This window comes from Lepidochelys kempii, chromosome 8, assembly GCF_965140285.1.
Source record: "Lepidochelys kempii isolate rLepKem1 chromosome 8, rLepKem1.hap1, whole genome shotgun sequence".
NCBI lineage: Eukaryota > Metazoa > Chordata > Testudines > Cheloniidae > Lepidochelys > Lepidochelys kempii.
The window spans coordinates 48,959,070-48,979,194 of NC_136387.1; the positions used below are offsets into that span (position 1 = coordinate 48,959,070).

The 20,125-nt window shown below is 41.7% G+C and overlaps 1 protein-coding gene and 1 long non-coding RNA gene across 13 annotated transcripts in view; one reads left to right on the forward strand and one right to left on the reverse strand.

Moving 5' to 3' along the window:
* The window catches only part of RC3H1 (ring finger and CCCH-type domains 1), a 99,265-nt gene extending 86,656 nt beyond the window's left edge, over positions 1–12,609 (reverse strand). For 4 of the 8 annotated variants that reach the window (XM_073356422.2, XM_073356427.2, XM_073356421.1 and 1 more), the window contains exon 1: positions 12,066–12,609. The gene's annotated coding sequence lies outside the window, so the exon portion shown is untranslated. The remainder of the gene's footprint in view (positions 1–12,065) is intronic. The other 4 variants (XM_073356424.1, XM_073356425.1, XM_073356428.1 and 1 more) reach the window with 2 other exon arrangements.
* Positions 12,278–20,125, forward strand: part of LOC140915881 (uncharacterized) — a 44,360-nt gene continuing 36,512 nt past the window's right edge. For 4 of the 5 annotated variants that reach the window (XR_012160300.2, XR_012160299.2, XR_012160302.2 and 1 more), the window contains exons 1-3: positions 12,278–12,572; positions 14,061–14,168; positions 18,780–19,129. This is a non-coding gene — a long non-coding RNA (uncharacterized LOC140915881). Of the gene's footprint in view, positions 12,573–12,668; positions 12,935–14,060; positions 14,169–18,779; positions 19,130–20,125 lie in introns of those variants that run through there. The other variant, XR_013636169.1, reaches the window with a different exon arrangement.

The following is a 20,125-nucleotide window of genomic DNA, read 5'->3' on the forward strand; positions in this document are numbered from 1 at the left end:
AGGGTGCTGGCCCCGGCCCACTGCGCTCCCCTGGACAATCCTCTGTGCCCCTAGAGAGCTTATGCTCAAATAAAGCTTATGCTCAAAATAAATTGGTTAGTCTCTAAGGTGCCACAAGTACTCCTTTTCTTTTTGCGGATATAGACTAACACGGCTGCTCCTCTGAAACACTGCAATAGAGGTAGTGATCAATGGAGTTAGAAAAGTTATCCCATTAGAACTAGTGCCTGTTGTCAGACAAACAAAAAGCACTATCTACAGAAGTGTCAATTCAGGCATTGGAAAAAGGCAGGAGAGATGGTCAGAGTTTAATCATCTAAACTAAGGAAAACTTGTGTGAGACCCACTCATCAATTTCTGATGCTGACAAATTTAGAATAAAAACCATAAGTATATAAAAAGGTAGCCAACTTCTAGTGTCAAAGAAACTCTTCCTATGCTAGAGGATTACTCAAATTGTGGGAGTTTTATGCTTAAAATTTCCAGAAGTGGCCAGTACCAGATACTAGTTCCAGAGTAACAGCTGTGTTAGTCTGTATTCGCAAAAAGAAAAGGAGTACTTGTGGCACCTTAGAGACTAACCAATTTATTTGAGCATGAGCTTTCGTGAGCTACAGCTCACTTCATCCGATGCCCCATCCGATGAAGTGAGCTGTAGCTCAGGAAAGCTTATGCTCAAATAAATTAGATACTGGTTAGTAAACTTCACTAGACAGATCAAAGGAATTGACATTCTAACAGGCCAGTATTTGTAAATATACCACAAATTTCATGTGTACAACATGGAATAACCCAACTAAAACCACAATTTTGTTAACCGTTACAAGACAATTTGTCAGCTTGAAACAACTTAACACTCTGTAAACATCTGCACTTTCCATACAAAAGTCTAAAAACAATCACAAGTATTGACTTGCAAAACAGACTCTAAAGTTATTCTAGAAAAACAACCAATTTAGGTTAAACACACAAAATTGCACCCAAAAAATGTAGGGACATAAGGTGGGTGAGGTAATATCTTTTATTGGACCAACTTCTGCTGCTGGTGAGAGACAAGCTTTTGAGCCACTCGGTGCTCTTCTTCAGGTTTGGGAAAGGTATTCTGAACAAGGCAAGGCAGAGCAGATAGTTTAGTACAAGTAGTTTGCACATATTTTAAGAGACCATTCAAAGTAGAGGGGCCCCATTAACACTTATGCAGTGATGCATTCAACCTCATAAAATTTATCACTTCGAATGCCTGATTAAGAGGCCTACTCTTCTACAAAGACCAACTGCTGTTCTCCAGGCTGCATGTGGAAATATTGATTGTGTGCCTATTTAAGAAACAAGAATTCAGGGGTTTCTAAATACTGATTTCCCAAAGCAATAGTATTTGCATTATATAATTTTGTCGAGTCCTGAAACTATCCCTCGTTTTTAGAAAGGAGACATTCCTTCTTGCTATAAACAGCATAGAGAACAGCTGCTTAAAAATCAACACCACATGCAATCCCTTAACAAGACGCAACACTTTGCAAATCAGAGAAGTAAGTTTTACAACAAAATAAACCAGCTTTAAATGCATCTCTTCACCAACTACTCTACACTTTACCCCCAGGTAAGGCAATGGAAAGAGGATTCCATTTCCTATTCCTCAACATCCACATTTTCTCCTGAGCAAGCACTTCTACTTAAGTTTTATAAGGGTATCCAGAATTCAGCCTTTAGTAAGTTGGAAAATTCTTTAACTCTTTCCTTTATATATACCCTGTATTACTTGTTATTGTTGGGGAAGGGGAAAAGGCACAATGCTACTCTTGTTCAAATTATTATTCAGTCAATATCACAGAAAAAGTATAATGAATCTAAATGAGCAAGGAACATATTCTTCTCGATATTTTGAGGTACTGGAAAACACTGGGATCAAGTTAAAGTTTCAGCTGCCATAAGACCCTTTAATTTACTGATTCTTGATTTATATTGGTGCACATCTACTTTCTGTTTGTCCCTCCATGCATCCTCTAAATCAGTGCTACTCAAAGTGGTGGTCTGTGGACCGGTGCAGGTCCACGAGCCATCAGCTGCCGGTCTGCACACACGTTGGAAAAAAAAATTGCTGGTCCCCCACATCAGATAGCTTGAGAAGCACTGCTCTGATTTATATACAGATTTATGGTAGCCCAGTGACAGCTGGTGCCTTTCCAGAACACTGATTTCAGCAAAACTCCAACTTGTGAAAACCAAGAAATACAGAGCAAGGTATTCAGCCTCGCCAGGTGCCGCAGAGACGTGCGAGCAGCCGGCCGCTTCCGGGAGCGGCATGGGGCCATGGCATGCAGGCAGCCTGCCTGAGCCCTGCTGTGCCAGTGCCCTCCTCAGCCCAGGGCCACAGCCCCTAAAGCCCCTGTGTTAATCCGGCCCTGCTCGGGGGAAAGGGTTTCACCCCACCCCCCAAGGGCAACATAAATTTTACCAACGTAAGTGGAAGTGTAGACATGTCCTTATGCTGCTGGCACTTCTGTTCTGCCTCAGCAATTCTCATCTGCTCATAGCCTGTAGCTCCAGTATGGATGAGAGACTTCACCAGGTAGAACAATCATGTGTGAGATCTTCCCAAAAGTCAATGTTGGAACACCCCAGGGGTAACTTGAGGGAGTCCTTGAAACATTTCTTTCAGCCCCTCAGAGTGCTTTCCTTCCTTCAGCTTGCTGTAAAAGATCTTCTTTGGCAATCGATTATCTGACCTTCTGTTGACATGGCCGGCCCATCTCATATGTGAGATCAGAATATGGATGCTTGGAATGCCTGGTCGTATGAGAACCTAAGTATCTGGAACCTTTTCTTGCCATCTTATCCTGATCAGTTTCCTTAGACAGCGCATGGGGAAGTGATTCAGTTTCATAGCATGGCATCTGTACACCGTCCAGGTTTCACATGTAGACATCAGAGGTAGCAACATTATGGCTTGGTAGTCCTTCAGTTTTTTTGACTAATGCTTCTATGCTCCCACACATCTGTACATAACCTGCCAAAGGCCACACTCGCTTTTGCAATTCTGGCATTGGTTTCATCACCCATGCAAATGTGACAGTGTATTTCCAAGGTAGGTGAACCTGTCCACTGCCTGAAGGATTTGGCTATTCACTGTGATAGTAGGTTGTACGTCAGACTTTCCTGGTGCAGACTGGTACATCACTTCTGTCTTCTTGATGTTGAGAGACCAAAGTTGTCACAAACAGAAGAACAATAGCTCATACTCTGCTGCATGTCAGACTCACATTTGGTATTCAGGAAACAGTCATCAGGCAGGAAACCCAAGATCATAAACAGTCACTTCCTGTACCTTTGTCATCACCTGTAGTCTCCTCAAATTGAAGAGCTTGCCATCAGTCTGATATCTGATGATCTATCTTAGTGTGACAGTCACATAAGGTGTCTGTAAGCATGGCAAAGAACATCATACTGAAGAGACCTGAGGCCAACACACAGTCCTGCTTGACCCCACTGGTGACTGGAAAGAGTTCAAATGACTCATAGTCACCCCCAAATTCCAAACCATTGCAATTAATTTCTCCTGACAATGTACTCTGCATGCAAAATCCCAACGAGAAGTAGTCTCCAGCTCCACAGGAATTGCCTGGTCTTGCAGAACTAGCTCATGTGAGTACATGTAGTACCTCTGTTGATGTTTCTAAACTCCAAATACCCTTTCTGCATCCTAAATTATGCCCCCAACACTGTTGGAAATGGTAGCCTGGACAATGAATCTCCACACATCAAGGTAACCACTTCACAAATTAAACTACTGTTCAACACATCTTAAAAGCAAATATTGCAGGATTTGCCACACTATATCAGACCAGTAGTCCCTCACATTTTGGCCGTAGCCAGCACCTGATGGGTGAGTGGAAAATACAACAACCATGGAATGTTGCACATGCCAGGGATGAAAAAAAAATTCGTGCTGGACCCCTTGAAGGAGAACAGCTTGTTCTTGCAACAGGAACATGTAACTCTCCATCTTTTTGTATTAGCATGTGTAACAGGCTGACAGTTCTGTGAACCCAGCCCAATTGCAGTTATTGTTGATTCTGCTGCTAGATTCACTAGTACCAATGAAGTTCACTAAATTCCACCACTGATATAAGTTACACGGGAATGGCTCTCAAGGTTGGATCTGCAGAAGAGAGGATTTAGTAGACAGGTGCAAAAGTCCTGTGACCATCTCTAAGAGCAGCTAAATATGGAGGGAAGGCCTGAGGTGAACTTCATTAATAGTACAATGACAAAACGAAACCCCAGGAAAAGGATAGCTTTGATCACACATTATGCTGGCTGTGGAAATGACTGCTCACATCATGCTATTAAGTGTAAAGATAAACACCACGAAAAAGTAAGAGCTCGTATAAGATGAGTACAAGAGCTAATATAAATACAATACTTGCATGTGAATGTTTAACAGAGAATTGTACTTTCCTATTAACATTTAATGAATTTCTGTCTTCCCTCTCTTCCTCCACCCTCCCCTTTCTTCAAAGGAACTATTCCAAAAGTTAAAGACTAACAGATTTATTTGGGCATAAGCTTTCGTGGGTAAAAAAAAAATACACTTCAGATGCAACTGAACAAGTGTTTTTTTTAACTCACAAAAGTTTATGCCCAAATAAATCTGTTAGTTTTAAGGTGCCACCGGACTCCTCGTTGTTTTGGTAGGTACAGACTAACACAGTTACCCCTCTGATACTATTCCAAAGTTGGCATAATTCATTACTACTGAGGAGAATATTTTGGGGACAAGAGAAGTGTGCTTTTCCTTTTCTGGCTTTCATTTTATCCTATCACAATTTGTATTCCATATAGAAAACATAGGAATTGTCATACTGCACCAGACTCTGTGGTCCACCTAATCCTGTTTCCTCTCCAACAATGGCAGTACCAGGTACTTAACAGGAAGGTGCAAGAATCACAGTAGGCAGATAAAATACAATTTATCCAAATGAAGCTCTCATCCTCATCCCTGATAGTTAGAGACTAGTTTAAAACATGAAGCATGAGGGGTTTTTTTAACCCCTTCCAAAACTCTGAATGCATCAGTGGGAATATTCTTGTCCATATAAGCATCTAATCTCCCTCTGAATGCTAACTAAACTTAGCTTCCACAACACCCCAAAAGCCCTTTCAAAAATCGAAATAAATTAGGACAACCAGTTCTGCTGTATCCACTACTTTGCTGACACTTTCAAAGCTTTATAAGAGTTTAGTGAGACAACTGTCCATTGCAGAACCATGCAGATTACATAGTATAATATCATATGATGATCTTCCACGAGGTTTTATTGTTCTATTTTTAATGATCATTTCAACAAATTTACTAGGTACACAATAAGTTTTACTGTTTTTAATTCCCTGGATCACCCCTGGTTACAAATTTATTACCCTCCAATGCTCCTATATAGTAGCTGTTTTAATGAACTTGCATGTTTTTGCTAGAAGTTCAGCTACTTCACACTTAGGAAGTCATGGATATGCACCATCTGAACCTTGCTGAACCTCTAACCCTTCAATCTCAGACATCACCTCACCATCACGTTGTCTGAAACTCCACTTATTAAGATTGTAAATGTTTTTTAAAGTTCATTTAAAGCAAGATCTATATTTGAATCCTGGCCCCGCCTTATATACAGCAAAGTTTAAATAAGAGGAATTACAGATGGTATACTAGCCATCATGGTAGGCTAGCAGTAGTTCTGAAATCTTGCATGGGATCTACAAGTCCAGAAGCAGCTCTGGGGCTCTCAGGCCTTGTCTACAATGTGGCAGTAACAAGCATAATGTTATTGACTTATAGTAATTTGAAGTCAACATCTAACTATTTCACTGATGACCACTTTAAAAGAAACTTCCAACCACAGCAGATCTTGTTTACGCTACAAAACTGCACTGCTTCTGAAAATCCCAATCAGTAAGTAGTAGGGAAATCAACATTGCCTAAATTTGAATGGATGGCTCCAGGACAATAAGCATTTCAAACATGTTTCAATCAACAAGCCATCCCTGCCACTGAAGGCTGAAAATTGTATTAATATATAGAGAACAGGTTCTCTCTCTCTCAAAAAGTTATATGCAACACACTCACCTCCCGCAACACCCATTTCCATACACACCCCTACCATATGTTCTGTGGAAGGAAGTAAACTTAGGAGAGAGAGGAATGTTTTTTCTCTCCAGCACATTGCTTTCCATTTCAATGTAGTAGAGGGCAGACAAAACTTATAAAAAACATTTATCTTCTCTAATAATTGCTCATTTTGTATTTTTGATCTACTTCATTTTCTCTCACTCAAAGAGCTGAATGTTTAAAAAAAAATCATTTTTGGTCAAATATGAAGCATGGAAAATTTCAGCTTGAAGGAGAAACTACCAAGAGGGAGGTTTTATGGATGCTGTTCTGTAATTTCAACTATAGGAAGACACAATCAGTGCCACTCTAACAACAGCATGAAACTGCAATGAACGAATGATTATCCAGAATCGTCACCTAATCAAAGGTCAGAACAAGTACCTCTCACAGCTGATATATGAGTAACTGCTGTGCTCCAACAGAGACATTATTTCCTGAAGCACTGTAACTGACTTCCCAGTATGGGGGGGGGAGAGGGGAGCAGAGAACACCTATGCATTTGTAATACCACACTGAAACAGGTTAGTGCCCATACAGTTTTAAAGACATTAAGACTTCTCCTCGTTATGTCATTTCAGAAGTATAGGGGACATAAGTCATTAATTCCTTTGAAACTGCTGTAGTATTCTGTCACTTCAAGTTCTACTACACACGCCACCAATTAAAACAATGGGATTGTGTGCAAGAGATAGTTTGCCCTACCATATTTCTCAAGACATGCTCATGACCACAGTGGCGCTAACAGGAGCTACACGTGGATCAACTCAAAAGGAGAACGTATCTTACAAGTGAACGTGTTATTAATATTTTTGTACAGTAACAAAATTACGCATGATCAGTAGCTATTTGTGAATGTCATGACAGTTACACAACTATCTCCAGACAATGTGCCCTCCATACAACTAACCTTAAAGGTCACACTGATACTGCAAAAAGTGCAGAACGCAGCTGCCTGCTTACTTACTGCCATTTCACACATAAAACACATGTTTGTGCTCCCTTGACAAAACTAGCTCCGAGTTCATTGTCAGGCGCATCTCCAAAATACTGGCTCTGATATACAAGTTACTTTATGGTCCTGATCCTGTGTATCTTAGGTTAAAACACAAAAAGAGAAATGGCTCAAGTATCCAGTTGATCTCAGCTGTTAAAAGACCAACAACCACTTGCTTTGTACATATAGAGACAGTTTTCTATGGAGTTCCATCCACAAATGGAATTTGCTTCCCTCCTCATCTATCTCCATTGAGAGGGGAAGGTTGCAAGGCCTATCTATTTTCTCAGGCTTTTCTTGAAAGTGGTTTGAAAGGGTGGAAGACCAAAAGAATTTTTATAGAAAGGTTACTGTTCATTGACATTGGTTCACTTCCTGAGTTTCGGTATATGGTGTAGTTATTTTACACATACCTAACTGTCACAAAAGATTTTTTGTAAAATGAAAAATTAAATGTTTTTTCCCCCCAGATGTATGCATCTCCACTCAGGATTTGAACATGTTTGTGTAATCAATGGTTCAATGGCAATACTGGGGAAAATTTTCTGGTTCTAAACACTAGTCCATCAAAAACTCAAGCAGGCTGCAGTATACCAGGCCCTGGGGGACTAGGGGAAAAACCACACTGATTATGTTCTTATTTGTTCCTCTTCTACTTTGCAGCTACTTAAAATCATGTTGCAATTGATTTCAGTGATGGTGAGAGACAGGTCAAGATTTAGAAGGAAGTTTGGTTGTACCACGTATGGGAGCTTCTCGGGTGATCATCAGTTTTGGAAAGTTAGGCCACATATTTGGGATCCTAACTTTAGACACTCATTTTTTAAAATTTCAGTGTTATTCTTCATACCATTTGAAAGCTGGGATTTCTAAGCTTTTCAGGGAGAATGTAAATAAATAAATAAATAAATAAATAAATAAAAATACCCAGGTCTTATACTATCTACTGATGGAAAGTGCTTTAAACAGCTTTACAAAAGTAGCAAGCATCATTATCCCTATTTTACAGTTAAGGCATTTAAAGCATTATTTTGCAGTCATTTGTTTTCTAGATATTAGACAGTAAAATCATGTTGGAATTCACATGGAAAAAGAAATATGGTAATCACAACATGCATAGCTAACAAACAAAAAACTAATTCCTGTTTTTGAATGGCATACAGCACACCTTTTTCGCAATGATGAGTCATGAGATAATAAACTTTAACACTATCAATCTGGTTTCAGAGTAACAGCCGTGTTAGTCTGTATTCGCAAAAAGAAAAGGAGTACTTGTGGCACCTTAGAGACTAACCAATTTATTTGAGCATAAGCTTTCGTGAGCTACAGCTCACTTCATCGGATGCATATCGTGGAAACTGCGGCAGACTTTATATATACACAGAGAATATGAAACAATACCTCCTCCCACCCCACTGTCCTACTGGTAATAGCTTATCTAAAGTGATCATCAGGTGGGCCATTTCCAGCACAAATCCAGGTTTTCTCACCTTCTACCCCCCCACACAAATTCACTCTCCTGCTGGTGATAGCCCATCCAAAGTGACATCTGTTAATCTAGCAGTACTTCTCTGGAGCACTTGTCCAGTATCATATACGTCGGATTGGCAGGATTTGATTTAAATCATTAGTTATTGTGAAACAACAGTTTTACCTGACAGAGAAATCAACAAAAAATATCTGTAACAGTCGGTAAGTGCAGCTTCCCCCACAGCTAACACCTGCACGGATCTGGTGTCACCAGCCTGGTGACCATGCAGGGAGCACTCTGCAGCCCCACTGTCACCTCCCCGCTCGCTCATTCACAGCCAGATTTACAGGGGCCATGCCCATGCAAAAGTCATTCTTCAGAGGGTGGCCTCCTCTAGGACTGGGAGCTCACCCTCCTCCTCATGGAGTCTGGAGCACAGCCTCCCCTGAATGCTATAGCCAGGTGTCAGGCCCATTGGCCATGCAGGGAGCCCCCTGAAGCCCTGCTGTCAGCACTACTCTAACACTAACCCCCTTTAATGTCTTGCAACCGTGAAAATTAAATGATTAAAAATATTAAACATTAAATCTAAAAAAAAATCAAATCAAATTCTGCCAAGCCTGTGTATATAGCAAGTCTCAGACCGGTGAAATTTTCAATCCTTGCCACCCTTTTCAGATTCTTTCCAAATATTCAGACATACAAGAAAATAAACCAATTCATTCAAAATCTTGGGTATATATATTTTCTGAATTCACCACTACTGAAGAGTACCAGATTGACAGCATTTGCGATAGAAGATCTCCATCCAGATAGCTGGTAGGTCATAGGCAACAGGATTTCAAGTTTCTGCAAACTGTCCCATCAACGTTAGTTCAAACCTGCTTTGGAGGGCCATCTTTAAATAATTTAGGTCTTCAGCACTTAACTCTGTTAAACCTTTCAGTTAGGACTTGGCTACACTTACATTTTACAGGGCTCTAACCTGCTGGCTCAGGGGTGTGAAAAATCACCTCCGGAGTGCAGCAAGTCAGAACGCTTTAAAGCGCTAGCGTAAACAGGCTCCGAACGCTGGGAGAGCTCTCTCCCAGTGCTCACATGTGACCTCACTCGCACTTCAAAACACTGCCATGGGAGCACTCCCACGACAGCGCTTTGAAGTTTCCAGTGTAGCCACGCCCTTAGCAAAACTGGTGCTGGTCTGTGTCATGCAGACACTTACACTTTGAGAAGTGGGCTGAAGCCATCATTCAGGCCAAGTGTACACTACAGACCTATCTGAGTATAACTACATAGCTCAGGAGTGTGAAAAATGCACAGCTCTGAGCAACGGAGTTATACAGACCTAGCCGCCCCCCGTAGACATGTTGACTAGAGAGCTTCTCTCATCTACATAGCTATCCTCTCTCTGGGAGGTGGATTAACTACACTACACCAGCGCAGCTGCATCAATGCAACATTTTACATGTAGATCTGCCCTTAGTTTCATGAACCACAGACAGACATTCGGTCAGACCTTGTAGTCACTACCAGCCCAGACCAACTTCAAACCAACAATCTAGTACATTTTGGTTTAAATGATGTTGGTTTTGGTACAAAGAACAAGCAATTTCCTCCTCATCCCCATGAATTTTAATGCTGATCAAAGATGTTTTACTGACAGCATGGAAATCGGAGTCCAAACAAACGAACAGAACGCATGTACTATCAGTGCAAAGGTCCCTCAAAATAACCTGCTAATCATCTGCTCTGGAGGAGCCTTTTCTAGGGCAGGAATAATAGGCTGAAAATTTCAGGAAAGGCAGGGAGGGGGAGATCATCTCCCTTTGATGCACCTAGATCTTATTAACTTTAATGGAAACTATAGCTTCACATCAATGGTAGAAATGAAACACTGCATTTATGGATGGATAATTTCTATGCTAATTTAACTGATAAAGATGTGGACCCCAGTCCTGCCAGCACTCAAGCATGTGCATAACTTTATTCAATGAAGTCAATGAGACCACACAAAAGTAGTTACCCATATGCTCAAGAATTGGCAGGAGGGCTTAAAACAAGATTTATATATCCCTGAAGATGGAAAAAAAACTTTAGTGGAAAAGGTAGCACACTTCCATATGTCACTGAAACTAGGCATCACTGTAGTATAGTATAAATGTAGAAATAGTCCAGTTGTCATCTTACAACAGAGTGATCAAAGGATAATATGTCACTAAAAGAGTCAGTGGTGAAAAAGCAGCATTGCTACTGATAGAAGTGAACTGGCTGTTTTAACATGAACTCATTTTTGCAATTTAACCATTTGGCCATCAAAATTACATTAAAATAATGGACGCTCCTTACTAACTGATAAAATGTCACCAATGCATTTTTTTCTGTAACTGACTGAAACAAAACAAGTTTTAAAACAACTGTTCAGGAGAAAGCAGCGTGTGTGGAAAGAATTTAATGAAATACCAGTTTCTAGAAGAAATATCAGTTTCCCTACTCGTGGACTCTTAAAATGGCACAGATCTCACTCAATATGGCCTCTGAAGACAAAACATCATTTCTGGGCATTCTTCTTTTCCCCCTCCCCCCCAAAGATATAAGGGTAGCTACTGGGTGCTCTGTTTCCTGGCAGGAAATCCGTGCCCCATCTTTTAACTCTGTGTCTAACATAATACCAGAAAGAAAAACAATGTCAAGTTAGTTGGATCTTTTTAGATTTACATTTCCCAAACAAATGCCAGGTTCTCAGTTTCCAGACACTCACAGAAATCACTGGCCAACTTACTCTGAATGTTCCCTACAACTTTGATAGGCACCCAAAACAGCAGCAGGCTGACTAAGGGGGGGGGGGGGGAGAGAGGGAGACGAGAGACACACAGATATTTGTGGATATATTTTAAACAAAGCATCCAATGTGTGTGTCACGTCAGCTTTGCAAATCCACAGTGGGAGCTAAACCCTTTGAGGGCAGAAACCAGCTTCCCATCTGTGTTGTAAAAAGCTACATACCTTTATAACTGGGGCTGCAGAATGTATTCTCTCTCATACTTCAGACTCTCCCTGCAACTAAAAAAAGTGTCCTCTGTCCCCACCCCAGAGTGACACGAGGCCAGCCCCAACTCCCCTAAACCAAGAGCCCCTGGAACTACCACCTCCACTCCTCCTCCAAGGGCAAAGGAAACCTCTTTCTTCCGGCCCCCAGTTTCATAGAACTAGCCTCCTTGGTCTCCTCCAAGACACAGCAACTCGGAAATGGAGACCGGCCGAAGCCTAAGGCCTAGAGATGGAGGCAGGAACACAGGCTAGAGCCCCCTGCAATGACCCCCTGTCACTGAAAGCCTTAACTAAGGCAGGGCCAGCCCCCGACCTCCACTGGGCCAGGCCCGAGAGAAGCCACCTCCGCCCCATTGTTCCCCGCACCGAAGCCCAGGACCCGCACTCACCGCACGGCTGGACTCCCAGCAGCGGCTCCTCTCAGCTCTGGGAGACGGGGCTGGCCACAGCGCCCACCGCCTCCAGCACCGGCAACAGCAGCAGAGGCCGCCTGGCCGCCGCCACCTCCGCCCCACGGCCGGCTGCTACTGCTGCCTCTGCAGCAGGGGCCATCTTGTGCGTCTGCCGCCTCCCCCCGAGACTGCTCCTCCCTCCCGCGGCCTGCCCGGAGCTTCTTCCCCTTTCTTCCGCCTCCCCTTCCTGCCGCGCAGCGCCAGGGGAGAGGAGAGAAGCGGAGTCCCTGGCGGGGGCTACACCGCTCCCCGGCTAGGGACGAATGCTGCGAACAACGCCCTGGCTGCTTGGCTTCGCCCCTCACTCAGCCACCCCTTCTGGAGCAAACTGCCAAACAAAGCCCTTGAAGGCTGAAACCCCTTTGCTGCAGCCTTTCGCTTCCACTCTGGCTGTTCCCACGACGACAACCAGGCCCCTGCCCTTTCTGGGAAGGAGACACGCAGGTGAAACCGCCTGGCTACTCCCCTCCTCCTCTAGCAACACCACCCCCTCTCCCCCCACATACACACACGTATTTCCGAAGCGGGAGGAAGATTAACCGGTGCCCTTCCCCCAAACGCTTTCTTTCTTCCTCCTTGCCCAAACGTCACCCACGCTTTTGGGCAGAGGGTGGAGAAAGATTAATAGCTCCCACCTCTTGTACTCTAAGGGAACCTTCCGTAAGTGGCGGCTTCAGCTGTTGGTGGTGTTAGGCCTATGGATGCCAAGTATCCTAGGCTGGGAGAGGCCAGTCCTTGGTTTCCTTAGGAGAAGGGCTACGCTGACACACCTTGTTATACTGCTGTTAAAATAATTTAGAACAAAGGTAAGATATTTCAGGGTCCCCCCGAAGGATTCCTTTGTCACATAATACCTTGCAGGGCAAGCCTGGCTATTTGGGGATTTTAAAGTACTTTCCAAAAATTAACGACGCCTCACTGCATTAATTAGATAGTAAATGTCCAAAGTTTAGAAGATTTAAACTGCTTTGTGAGAGCTAAATATTATTAACCACACCTCTGTTTTACAGATGCATAAACTGAGACATAGAGGTTGTGACTTGTTCAAGGACATACTGACAATACAAACCAACAGTCCTTACTGCCCAGTTGTGTGCTATAAATACTAAAAAAATCTGGACTTCAGTTCTGCAACTGACTCTGTGTGATCAGACCGCAGTGCTCACATGGAGTCCTGTTGACTTCAATAGGGTATTCAGACCCATTTGCAGGATCAGGGCCTTGTACTATTTCATTTCACTCTGTCCTTTCAGAAAGTTAATTGAATCACAGTGTATTTTAAAAGTGGGTTTAAAACACATCTTTATTCCTCCCCTTCTACAAATTGCTTTCTTACAGAGGTGCTTCAGAGCTATTATTATACCACTCATGGACCAGGACCCCATTGCACTAGGCACTGTATAAACAAAACAAAAAGCCGCTCTTTGCCCCAAACAGCTTACAATCTAAGTATAAGACAAGAGGCAACAGATGGATACAGTTCAACAGGTGCTAATAATTAGGCTTGGCAGAATTAGATTCTTTAATTAGTAAATAGCATTTTCACACACACTGACAGATAAATATTTCTATCAGTAACATTCAGAATCTACAAATAGGTAAAGTAAGGAAAATGTTGCTTGAGAATTTAGAGTTTCTCTTGAGGATAATTTATATATTTTGACATGAGATGTTGACAATTTGCTTTTTAATGGTTATAAAGCTTTAACCTCACTGTTTACTGTCATTAAATAATTATATGATCCCCCTATTATTTCCCATAACTATGAAAATTTAAATTGATACAATTCTAAAAAAAACCCCACAATTTTGTGCAACTGTGAACATTTAAATAAAAATAAAAAATGCTTACAAATAAACTGTTATTTAAAAAAATGAATTTTGCCAATCCTACTAACAGTACAATTTTTTTTTTTTTTTGGTCCGTGTTAGGCATGATTGCCCTCTTTGAGAGAGAAGAGTCCCATGGACCTGGACTGATCACCTGCTGCCTAACTTAGGGAAAGACACCTGGACCTTATAAGGGGTAGATAGCTACAGGTGAGTGTTGGCAGTTGCCTTCAGGGAGGAAGAATGCCCCTGCAGGGACCTGAATTAGTAGGGAAAGATACAGCGAGGGAAGAGAGGATTTGGCCTTCTTCACAGGACTTTCCCCCAGTAGTGGTTTCCCCCTGCTGACTCAGGGCCTTGTAGGTGCTTTCTTATTTCCCATGCATATGCTGACACCCACATACAGTGATTTTATTCTTTATAAGGCCTAAGTGCCTTTTCTTAAGCCCAACTGAGCAACAGATAATCTGTTGAGGGGCACTGGACCCTGCTCCCTCTTAAAGGGGCAGTCCTCACGGGACATTCAGTTTCCCTGAGCTGAATGATTCTAAAGTGTTATCCCTGTGGTAGTCTGTGCTGTTAGGGGGCCTGAAAAAGTTGTTGTTGTGTACAGCTTAATTAACTATGAATGTGTAATGAACCTGTTCACTCATTACGGGGGACTGTATTCATCCCCAGTTCAATATCTAGCCAGCACAGGACTCCAGAACCTCCTGAGTACAGGAAAGAGAAGGGCTACCTGAGGTCAGAAGTGGTGACCTGGCTCATGTGGAAGTATAATGCTTCATGTAAACAGAAGAAGGCTGGAGACAGCAGCCTGAGAGCTGGTCAAAGAGAGAAGACTGGAGAGCAGGTAGTCTTAGCGTTGGGTCAAGTCAGATGGTTGTAGGCACAGGGCTATTAGTATCTGCAGTAGGAGCATACACGGCTGTGGTCTGCAGGCAGAAGGATACTGGGAAAGGGTTACACTGGGACTCACAGGTCTGCTAGACACTTAAAAATTAGGTCAACCTAGCTATGTCACTCAGGGCTGTGAAAAATGTTGTGCCATGGACACTGTAGTTAGGTCGACCTAAACCCTGGTGTAGATGTGGCTGCCAACCAACTACCACCTCTTGGAGAGTTGGATTAACTACACTGAGGAAAAACCCCTTTCATTGACATAGGAAGCATCTACACTACAGTGGTACAATAACTGTGCCACTGTTGTCTAGATATGCCCTTACTTTCATATCCCAGTACTGGACTGCCCTTATGGGCTGGATTGGGAATTGTTCTTTTGATCTTTGTGTTGTGACTTAAGCAATTGTACCTAGGGTAACTGCACTTTTTATTTTGGCAACTCTTGCAGAGGAATCTGCCCTGGCACACAAAGTGTGCAACTGTTTCTGAGAACCCACCAAGGACTAGAGCCTGAAGAGCCAAGTATTTGGAGCACAGACAGCACTTGCCTCCAAATCTGTGGTACACTCAGCATGCTATCACATACTTAGGGGTTGGTGTAGCCAACACACTCCGACACATCCTGCAGTAGGGTTGGTTACAGTAGTATCATTAACTGGAAAATTTAATTGACACATACGGGTAAAATTTGAACAGTAGGGCTTACAAACAAACAGAGACAACAGCGGGCTTTAACAAATGGGGTTCTGAATTCTACGTTATATACAGTAGGATCTTCCTATGTTAACTACGGTTCCTGATTTCAGAATCTGGTGTGCCATCTTGACACAACTGAATATAATGTTTGCACAGATAATTTTATAAAAAATATCAAAATATTTCAGACTCAGACATCACAGATAATTTTATTTGATCAATTTATTATTAAATGATCTTTTATCAAGTAGTTTATTATTTGTATTGTGGTAGTGCCTTGGGGCTAAGTATTGTAGACTCACATAACAAAAAGATAGTCCCTGCCCTCAAGAGTAATCTTTTAGATTTTCAGTTAATGCATGATTGTTTCCAACATTATATAGTTTTAAACAATTAACAGAAGATTTCCAACATATCTCATTTCTTGGAATATTATTACACTAAGTAATAGATCTCATCATGACATGTGTCCTGAATTTCAGCACACCCCACCCCATTAGTCTTAATTTAGAATTATAGAAGTAGGAGATGGAAAAGACCCATGAGGATATCCAGGCCATCTCCCTGCCAATGCAAGATGGTTCCCTATAGTGCACACTCTAGTGTTTAGTTGAGTCTGGTTTTAAATATTCTAAGCACAACATAATAAATTTTATTGTTAGTAAGATTTTCCTGTTACGCAACCTACATTTTCTTTTTTAATTTCTCCTGTAATCAGTGGTTCTCAAACTTTTCCATACAACAACCCTCTTTTCTATACAAGGACCACCCAGGACCCTCTTCCCATTGAGGTGAGATGTAGTTGAAGCCCCACCTCATATTCACCAGTATAGGAAGGGCAGAGTAGTTATGATCCCTTTACCCTTTTTCGGGACACCCTAGATTGTGAACCCATGCTCTAAATAATTCCTCTTCCTTCTGGATTTTAAATGTTCAGATATTTGTAGGATATCTCATCTCCTCTTCATCACAAATCAATCCTCTAACCTCCTATCATTTTTACTGCCTTTTTTATATTTTCTCCAATTTTCCATATCTTTCTGGGACTGAGGTATTCAAAACTCAGTGCAATGAGTTCCAGTTCCAGAGCATTATCAAATGAAGCATCCACTCCCTCCCCTGTGACATGATGTGTTTGCATACACAACTCAAAATAGCATTTGCTTTTGGCTATTGCCGTTGCCATATCTCACTGCAAGGTAATTTTTAATTTGTGATAATTTATTACCCCAAAACCTCTTATGATTCTGCCATGAGGTACAGGGTCTTCAAGGACCCAGAGTAAATTTTGATATTTGGTCCCACAACGTGATGTCTCACTTTTCCATTCCTTTATTTTCTTTATTTCTTTGAAAACAGAAAACCTGATGCAGTTACACTTCCAGTGTTTCATTTATTTGGGCCAACTAGCAGTGTTCTTCAGTCTCTGCTTTTGAAACTGATCCTGCACAAACATGTCTGACATATGGAGAATATGTTGAAGTTTTTTATAATGTTTTTGCAGGAGCTAAACTAGAGCATTTTAGCTACATAACTTTTTGACCATAACACAAAATGCTTCCGTTTTGGTTGTAAATGGCCTCAATAAAAACAAGCATACAGATTTTTAAAACTTAAGAGAGATTTCAGCTCCAAAAGAAATTTTAGCCAGGCATCTCAATGCTCCAAATGACCTGCAGTGCTGATAACAGGTTTAGAACTGAAAGATGTTCTAGAATTACATCAGAATGAAAGGCAAGGATCAACTGTCCTCTGTTCCAGTTGGCTGAGTGTTGAAAAATCCCAAATATTTAGCACAGTCAATATTCTAAACCAAATCATGTTATCAAAGACAACAAAATAAGACCCCAGTCCTGCTAACAGTTATGCATGTGTTTTACTTTAAGCATGTTTGTAAATGTTTTCAGAATCAGGGCCTAAGTAACTGCACTTTTCAGAAAATAAAGCTGATAAAAGTAGAGGAGTGAAGCATGTTTACACACAGTGACATCATAATGAGAGTAGTCAACATCCATCTGAAAGTATGTTAATACCATACAACCATGATATAATTTAAGAAAGGAGAAATCATTTCTAAAGTGACTGGCATACTTTATATTTTGTAGCAATTTAAAAAAAGGAAAGGATGACAGCAATAATGCTCTGCACTTTGGGGTGACTGTTGATTTGTATATATCTTTATATATGTGATGGGGTGTCAAAAGAGTTATTGTTCCAGAGAGGCCAATTAACATACCAGGCTGCACCTGCAGGGAAAGCCAGGCTTAACTAAGGGAGAAGCCCAGCTTGGGAGGGGCTCGCAGAGGACTATAAACAGAGGAAGGTCAAAGCAGAAAGAGGTATATCTTTAACAGACAAGAATTTCAAAGTGTGGTCATGAAGGAACTTGCAAAGGAATAGTGAGAACTATAGACTAAGGAAACAAAAGGATGAAGGTTTTATGATATAAGCTCAAAAATCACTGATGATGAATTCCTTAGTTATGATTGAAAAAGTGAAGTAGTCAATTTTAGAGTATTAGCCAGTCATTGTACCTTAAATGAAAAGTTAAACTTATTAAAAAGACAAAAGGATGGGCTGAGTAATGTGCACAAACCCGAAGAAACTGTTGATCATGTTCTATGGCATTGTTCTATGGTAAGAAAGTTGCTTTATAAAAAAAAAAATGCATTGGCTTAGAATCAAAGATTTTTCCCCTAAGGGGACGAATGAGAATGTCAGGAAAATGGAATAGTGCTAAAAAAAGCCTTGCTGTGTTTTCTTAAGGATACTAGAATGAGTAAAAGGATTTTCGTTTTAAAAAGGGGCTCAAGATGAATGAAGAAAATGGTGGTTGTAACCTACAATGACACTGTTGTCACTCCTACAATGACACTGTTGTGCTAAAAGTAAACAAAGATAAAGAAAGGGGGCTGCTGGGAGAGAGTCCATAGTGAATGGAATGAGAGAGAGAGACCAAAAAGGAAGCCCAAGAAGGAGAATAAGCCCAGGGATCCTCTCCTGACTAGAGAAGTCTGGTAGGAGACTAGGAGAGAGATTATCCATGGACCACAGGTTGAAAATCACTGTGTTAGGGGATTTGAGGGGAAGGCCTGAGAGAAGGGTGAACCTAGAGAGGTTGTGGGGAAGAAGGTTTGAGAGAGACTGCATAGGAAGAAGTCCAGGAGTGCAACAGCAAAGTTGGATGAAACAACTCTTGAACAACTTGGCTTCTGGTTATAGGGTCCATGGACTGGAACCCTGGTGTAAGGAGAAGGCCTACGTTCCCCCTACAAGCCACTGATATGGTGGCGTGAGGCTGCAGAAGGAAAGAAGAGTGACAGAGACCTCTGACAAAAGGGAATAAGGACCACAGGGAGCAGGTTTGGGTCTAAAGACTTGATACAAGGTATTGGACATTGGTTTGTTGGCCTTTGTTACCCCAGAACGGGTGGACTTAAATCATGGCATGCATGGAGGACCAAGTTATGGGAAGGGGTGGATTGCAGAACACCAGAGCGGCCATCAGCAGGGGATCCCAGATGTGGAGCAAGTCACTACGCCATACCCAGTCCCAAGGAGATACTTCAGTGGTGAGTCCCCCTTGTTACAATATTCCAATCTAGTTTTTCCTCTTCCTAGCTTATCAATCTCTCTCCAGATACAGGGTTTGTTTCTCATTTACACTAAAGCCCCTTTTCACCATTCAGGCAGTATAAAGGGGCTTTTGTGTAAATTACTGTGAGGCCTAGAATATATATCACTTATTTACTATCTGTAAAATCAATATTTTGTATTGATTAAAATGTGTGATGTATTTTGTAATTCTGAGATGGAAGGTGTTAGATGTATGAAGTATTAGTATAGTTATTAAATTCTGATTTAGACCACCCTTCCAGGTTGGCCCTAGGACTGTCTCAAGTGTACAGTCATACACCATACCCTCAGTTGCTAAAACCCTCCTACACCTCTTAATTAGAAGCAACACAACCCATTTAACAGCCACACCCTATCACCTCGGATGTTATGCATTGTCATCTTCCAGAGATCCCACATATCTGCCTTCTTAGTAAGTCCCACAAAATCTAAAGCTGGGTCCTTCCTGTCTGGTTGCCGAGACGTTAGTGATGTGCACTGTTTTAATTCCTGATCTAACTTGTTCTGCAGCACTCTTGGTCCATGAAGGTGTATCCTGTGTCACTCAGCAGTGAAAACTCCCCTGCAGTCATAACAGACAAAAAACACACAAAATAAACAAAAAAACCACCCAAGAAGTCATAGCGCAAAAGAATGAAGGGCTGCAACACCGAGAATATCCAAGTTTTGTTTAATATTAGGTGGCCATAGCAGTAACTTGTAGTTGACTTAACACACTCAATTGTTCTCCTGGTGCCTTTTGCTGAAGTAACTACAGCATATTGGCCAATGATTCTGAATGCATACGCCAAGTGCTACATGCTGCTGCCTCTTCATGTTGCAAACTGCTAGCACTTGCACTATGGTTCCCTGATTTATTATGAAACATTTCCTTTTCTCCATATGCTACTAGCATGAAGTATGCACCCTTTATTTTTCTTTCCCTTCACCCA